This window comes from Metopolophium dirhodum, chromosome 5, assembly GCF_019925205.1.
Source record: "Metopolophium dirhodum isolate CAU chromosome 5, ASM1992520v1, whole genome shotgun sequence".
NCBI classification, from domain to species: Eukaryota; Metazoa; Arthropoda; class Insecta; order Hemiptera; family Aphididae; genus Metopolophium; species Metopolophium dirhodum.
This window is the reverse complement of record NC_083564.1, coordinates 5,331,370-5,339,738: the sequence shown is the minus strand read 5'-3', so window position 1 is coordinate 5,339,738 and position 8,369 is coordinate 5,331,370.

Sequence of the window (8,369 nt, the reverse complement as noted above, 5' to 3'; positions counted from 1 at the left end):
TAGCCAATATAATATTTGAAATTTGTTGATCTACCGGTATGCGGCCTTTTCCCCATAACGACAAATATACAAACTACGATATTATATTATGATCTTTTTTTACGTTTTTAAGATTTGTCAAATATAAACAATATAATATTTTAACTAATTTTCTGTGATAATATTTTTAAGACGCCCAAAATCGGTCGTGACGGTAAAAACCATACTTACGAAGCCTCGTATAGGTAGGTACGTTTATTGTACCGCGTATCTCGATGATATTATGATGTTATGTCAACCGTTTGCGACCGAATATTCGAATTGTATTTTTTTTTCCTATCCGCGACGTAGGTGGGTAGTATGTTTACGCTTGAAATATCGATAGACGTTATTTATATATTATAATAACATTTAGTCATAACGGAGATAAGTGCTGTACTTTACAAACGCCGTTTAGTCGTCGGCGGGGTGTGCAGTAATATAATAATAATATATTATACGAGGAACGAAGTTTCTTATATTTCCCATATTCAACGTCACAAAAACGCGAAGAGTGCACGAGAGAGACGGGCTTCTATTCGAATTATGATATTACGTTATAGGTGGGTATGTACATTGTACGGTCGTCAGTCGATCACCGCGATATAGTTAACCCGCGCGATATCGGTTTATATACAGCAGTGGTTGTTTCATTTTTGGCGAGGGGTGTGGTTTTTTTAACGTTGCCCGAGAAAAATGAAAATCCGTTTGCTTCGGGGGGTTAACGATAAAACAACGGTGCTTCGCGTATATTGCAGTATATACATGTATACGCGCACAATATAATAATATATAAACCGTCGCGGAAAAGAGGCAAAATAATAAATATTTCCGAGCACGTAAAACCGGATTTTCGGTTCCCGCGGCGACAATTCACCCCCCTCTCCCCCCACAAAACCCCTCCCTGCACGACCGGCAAAGCCACCGTCGCGTCCGGGGGCATTTTTATTTTTATTTTTTTTTTTTTTTTAAATATCCCGCACCTCGTCCCGCATAAACGACCATACATAAACCCAATGGCCCTCCATATCCCGGGCCGGGCGATCACGCGCCCCCCTCCCATTTCCGCTCCCCCCGCACACCTCCGACTGCTTCAGGTTGTTTTTCTTCGCCCCCCCCCTCCCCCTCACCGCGGCGGTGGACAGGACTCCGAGACGGGGCGGAGTGTTGTTTGAGATGAGCAAACATTTATGGGGCTCGCACGCGCGTGTGTGCAGCGTGTATTTCTTTTTCGCGTCTCGCGCCCGGCGGCAATCGCTCGCGCGCGCGCCGGAAGCCATGACTGTATCCCCCCCCCCCCCCCCCGGAAACGCAGCTAGTGTGTACAAATAAAACGTTTACATTTCCACCCGGAACCCGTTTTGTTTATTGTTATTAGTTTTGGCGGCGGCGGCGGCGGAGGGGCGAGACGTGGTCCCCCCCCTTCCCCCATTCTTCTCCACCCGCCCGTCGACGACATCGCCGCCAGGACCTATAATGTCTCGCGAGGAGGTGACGCGTACGTCGCGTGTCCTTACAGTGTTACGTACGTGTACAATAGGTACATATATAGAATATATCATACTCGACTATGAGTATATTATGTACTTACATAGGTAGGTACATATACTTAATACGGCTAGGTATGTTTTATACTTTCGTACACCGCGTTGGGGATGAAGAGTGAATCGTATATAATAATATAATATGTGGACGAAAAAAAAAAAACTGCGCCGGAGTGAAGTACACGTTCTTGCGGAGAAAAAAGAAAAATAAATAAATACTTTTCCGCTGATAAATTGAACGAGGGCAACATTTTTTTTTTCACCCCCTCGCACACCCTCTCTTTCACTCTCTATACATATATATATATGTACGCATAATATAATAGATATACGCGTGTGGGGTGCGTTCGCGTCAAAGGCTTACGCCGGAAGTATTTAGCGAATAAAGCCGGCGAGACCGGAAACGGGCCCGGAGGTGGATGCTAAATTGTGTTAAAGGCGTAAGAAGCGCGTGTGTGCTACACTATATAGGTATGCGCACGAATCCGCGTCGACGTGAAAACTTCGTAAGCGCCCAGGGGTAACGCATTAAACGCGCACGGTACACACGCGCACATGCACACCCGCACCCACACACCCACACACCCGCTCGCGGGGTACTTACTTTGTTTTACACGGCCCGGATCCCTGCATGTCGCCACTGCTATTATCGCACACGAATTATACGTATAAAGATATTATTTTCTTTATAATAATATTGTAGCGTGAAGACTTCGGAGAGCGAATAAACAACCTGCGGATGTGCGCGATTCTCTGCAGCAGTAGGTGTACGGCGTACGCGTTATGTATAATATGATTTTACGTGTTGTGGGACTTAACGGTATACTAAATATTAAACTTAAATATTATGCGTGCGTATTGTACGTATACGAATTGATTTCTTTCGGCGTAAGACTCCCCCGCCGACTTTTTTGTACTACATCATAATATTATGCGGTATAGCTATTATAGTATAATATTATGTTGACACGTTTAAAATATAATAAATACAACCAAAGAGTTATGTTATTATAGTCACTTAATCGTACAATAAATATTTTGTAAACTATGTTTTATCATATCATAATAATATTATGATGGAGTGATGGACAATTGCTCAAGTCGTATGATTTGATTCCATTTTAATACCTACCATAAGGTTTTAAAAAAAAACTTACCCAAAATATGTTACATCTATTTATTATATTATGAGTTAACGCTTAACGGATTAGTAACGATAAGTTTCTAAATATTATTTTTATTATTTATTTATTATTGATAGTAACGCCCGTTGGACAAAGAGTACAAGACATAAGTACAATGTGGCGCAGTGAATGTACATAATTAAAGAAAAAATGAAAACTATTTAAGTGGCTATTACAATAATTAACAATGCGATCAATAGGACTATTTAGGACAACATTTTGTGTACTTACAGGTTTCAATGTAGAATGTATTTCGTGTGTGGGTGTTCATCAGTGGGACACGAAAATTAATCTTTTTTAGCAATTTGGGGACACACTACTTTACCGTTTATTGATTTGTAGAGAAATAAAACATCATTATAATTACCTCGAGATGAGAGAGGTCCACAACTCTGTTCGACGAAAGAAATTGGTCGACCACCCCATGTGTAGTTTGAAGGCAATAGAACGTAGGAATCGACTTTGGACTTTTCAGCCTACTTTTTTGGGGTTTCGTTTTAGTTATTACTGAACCAAATTCAAGGACAGGGTGGACTAGAGAAGAATAAAGAACTATCAGACTTTTAGAGTCCAAATAGTGCCACATGAACGTTTAATAAAACCAAGATTCCTAGTCGCCTTAGCACAGATAATTTCAATATGACTATCAAAAGATAAGTCGAATGATAGAATAATTCCTAAGTCTTTAAGGGCCGTTCTTACAATACCCGGTTAAAGTTAACCGACACTTAACCGGCCGAATTCTGCCGGTAATAAAATCTGTTATCAGTCGGTTAGCGTTAACCGACACTTTACTGGACATTGTAGGAACGGCCCTAAGTTTAATAATGTCCGTCAAGTTGGCACCGGCACTCTCCAAACAACTCAAAATTAGTATCTTTAATAGTATTTATTAGTATTTTTAATAAAAAAATCTGTAACGGAGTACCATTAATTTTGTAACTGTAACGAACCGGATTTTAGTCTACGGGAGAACGTAATTTGGCATATCTCGTCGTACCTATAATAGCTTGAACGGCTTAAACCATCCGATGCATAATATATTATTAACTTAGGGATATCGAAGAATGTGTCATTTTTTACGTAGGTACACAAAAATTGTTTCGGCAACACAACTTTTCACCATTTGAAAAATAGTGTATAATATATACTATTTAGGTAAAAAATACTAATATATATATGAAACAGAGATGCGCTCTAATAAATCGCTTTTATAGTAACATCGTTTTTAACGAATTTCAACCGGCCCCACACCAGCTGTATACGAATTTTTATAACGACAACTATACAACGTTTGTAAATGAAATCCAAATAATATTTGCCTTTGTGCTAAAACCAAAATAACACATCATCATGAATATTTATGTTTTATATGAAAAAAATCTAATTTTATCGTGTAAATGTACACCTACACTGTCACGATATGACAAAATACATAAATAATGTAGAGGTGATAATACATAATAATATATGTATATTATCGTAAAATATGGATGTTAAAATAAATTCATATTATACATATTACATATAAACGTATAAACTACATTATAAAATTCAAAAAATTGCTTAAAACATTTACATTGTGCTAACAATTTGCGAATTTAGACAAAAGTCTATAACGAGTATAACGTGACGAAAAAATGTAGGTACATAATTACCTATAATATAAAGTAAGCATTTTTATAATTGTAAGAAACAATGAAATTTTTTACAAACATTTATTAGACATATTCTTTTTATTCGCTTACCACATAGAAAACACATAGAAACATTAAAAGCCTAAATAGCTCTCTCGTAAATCGCGCCTTTGTCGCCGATATAATTATAAGTTGGACGGTTTTTTAAGAAAAAGGGGCTTAAGTCAAAAATTGATACTTTTCAGGAGACCACAAAAAACATTATAACTTTGTAAATTTTTAATGTTTTTAAATTTTGTATTCATAATCATGTTTAATATATAGGTATATATAAGTGTTTTGTTATTTTACTATTAAATATATTTTTAGTATTTATTTATTTCCTTCAAATTATAATATAACTTATTAACTATTGCATATTATACCTGTTTGACTTGAGCCCTTTCGCATCATGACTTAAGACCTATTGCATGTAATTTTATAAGACTTATGCCCTTTGTCATTAAAATAAGTTATAATTAGTGGCTTAGGCCTTTTCTCATAAAAAAAAAAATTCTGTATAATGACTTATTACCGTACGCATTCTATTTCATCTCGTAAACCAAATCCATATGGTATCTACAGTGGTAACCATTCAGCGTGGCTTCAAATTTCACTCAGAATTAATGTATAAACTGAAAATGCCCAATGACTTAAGCCTTTCTCCGTCCAGTTGTACTATAGTATACACCACACGTTCGAGTCTGCCTTGTAATTTAAATTATAATGAATCAACCGCATGAACGTGTATTATAAGTATCTATGTAAATTGTCAATTTTTTTTATAAGAATTGCGAATGTTCTTTGGAGAGTTTTGAGTTCACATCTATATTATTATTTATCATACGCCAAACAATATGACCCTAAACATGGAATTATTTATTTTTATACGCACCGAATAAAATGATCAAATAATTATCACACCAAGACTATCCTTTACTATTACTATTGTTCTGTGCTATCAGTTATTACTCATTACTTTTCAATAGTAAGCACCACGGTCTGTATACATAGGGATAGTTATTAGGGACAGAGGCAGTAGGTATCATCACAGTTAGCCACGATAAAATAAAATATGTTGTTATATTCATAAATTCATAAAAATTATAACCAGTTCTTGTTCTACTATACGTCTTTATAGTAATATACAAGTGTAACGAATTATTGTGATACACACATGACACATCTGCAAATAATAATTTTATAAAATATTAACATGACGTGTTACAGGGGCGGATCCAGAGTTAGGAAACTGTGGGTCAGAGGACATTTCAAGGGGCCACATATTAAAACCAGATTAGAAATCTATACGTCTTGTGTACTATATAAAACAAAAAAAATAATTTATACTGTGTGTGTGTGTTTATTCGAGGGTCCTAGTGTCCATCTACCCAAGATGTGAAAGGAGGCCAATTTGATCAGTAAATATTAACTGTGGGGTCAGCTGACCTCCTAGATCCGCCCCTGGACGTGTATTTTCAGGGACTATTTAAAATTCCTTTACTCTCAACTATACCATTAATAATTTGAATAAAATAGCTTTTACGTTTAAATCATAATATGTAAACAAAAAGTATTATACAATATTAAAAGCAATTAAACAATATTAATGCATACTATTTTGTATGCAACACAGTTCAACTATTTTTTGCCTCGAAATTGTGTGAAGTTTTATTATAGGTAGTGTTCACGTAAAACGTTATGTGAAAGTCCAAATTATTATTATTATTATTTTTCCTAAAATAATGTTTGATGTAACTTAAGTTTCGACAATCGTTATACAAATTTGACATACACGAGAATGCTCGTACAGCACATCTCAGTCGATATTAGTTTGATTTGTTGGTTTATATTAAAATGTAATCTATTTTTCCACTTGTTTTCAAGAAAATTCAAACCAATAGAATGCAATCAAATTATCAAAAATAATTGAACTAACAAAGCAACAAATGTTATACACTTACACTTTATTGCATTTTATAAGCTTTAGTGACTTTAATATTTGTATTGCACAACGTTACAAGTCACAACAATATTTAAACATGGTTAATATAATCATTTATACTTACATACGATAAATGTTAGTATAGTTAGTTTAACTTTAATTAAAACACTCTTCAACCGACCATCATAATTTACAGTTATTGCAAGTAGATTAAATTATTTTATAGGTTAAAGGAAGTTTCCTACAAATGGCATATACATATAAAAAGTCAACATGATAGTAATAAATTGGTCAAATTTAATATATGTTTATAACGTTTTAATATACTTAGAGACATTTAATGTATTAATTTATTTTTAAATTTAACTAATATAATTTTGAATAACTGGATTTTATTGTTGACAGAATCTTGTTTAGACTAAATAACACAATTCATAAATAATTTGTAAAAATATGTTTCTCATAATTGAGTATGTATACTGTTTGATGTAAAAACAATTTAAGAGGACGATAATTTTTCATACGAAACGATTTAATATTTTTAGCAGCAATATTATCACTAATCTGAAATCTTGATGTAAAAAGCCATACTAAAATATTAAGCGAATGAAATGACTTAGTTGTATAATAAACTATATAATATGGATGACAAACAGAAATTCAAAGCAACTCATATCAAAATACAGATTTATCTGTGTCTAAAAATAGATTACACTTTTGTTTACACAAAAAAAACTAATTATTATAAAAATAATTTTTTTTTTTTATTATAATTATTTTAGAAAATTATACAATCTATACATATTATTGTAATGGTAAAACAATAATAACGGAATTACCGTAACGTATAAGGTCTCAGGGATATTAAAATAAATAGTTCAATAATGTTTATCAAAAAGTTTAGTTGCCTTTAAATTAAGAATTATTAAATTTAATATTAAATATCCGACAGGAAAATTATTTATCACCGATGAAATAAACGTAAAGATTTTATTTCTAAAAGATATTTCATTAGGTACTGAATTCGACAGATTTTTAATGTCATTGTTTTTCGTTTATATATTATGGTATCAACTCCAGTGAAGTTTTAGAAACGATACAATAAAGCCAAACTTTTAGATGGTTTAGAAAAAATGTAGGTACACAATACAGAAAACACAATGTATTGTTAAAAACTATTTCGTAAAAGGGACTCGAGTGTATCATTATCTAAGTATACATAAAATACAATTGCGTATATTAAGTGCGTACTAGGTTGTCAACAAAATACGATAATAAACTTAAAATTGCCCTGAGTGTAAAATTCGATTGAATGTTTTCTTCCGAAATGTTTCAATATTTTTAGATTCCTAAATGGGATGGAAAATGCTTGTCAAACAAAAATAGTCGGGGAATCGTTCGCATTGGAATTTGGCACTCGCTTGCAAAATTGGCGATTCAGGTTCGGAGGCACTTTTCACTGCGACTAAAAAATATATTTTTCTTCGGTTCAAGGGTTTGACAAAAGTTTTAATTCAACTCGGATGCAACCCTGCAGAATCGAATAATAATAATAATTATTATTATTATATTATTCTTCCATCGCAATTTATTTTCGCGGACCGAATTTCCAAGGGCGTACGGGAATGCGCAGCGTTGTACAATATCATTGTAAGACGTTGCGGTCGTACGGTGCTGCGGCACTAATCATAATTATCGTTATGTGACTATATTAATATTGGCTATTCACATCGGGCGAAACAATTTTCTCGGGAACGGCTGCTGCGACGTTTGAAACGTTCGCATAATATAATACCACCCCGCCGTTTATCCCGGAACAGGACTCGACCATTGTCCGAGGCGACCGTCGCGCCGCCGTCTCAAATGTCCAGTCATCTAAATTAATAGGTAGTAACAGTAAGGTAGATACCTATGTTGTAGAGGTATCATCCATCGCCACCGCGCTAATTGGACGACGACGTCCCGGGAGGAGACCCGAAGGACCATTACTCACACTCGTGTT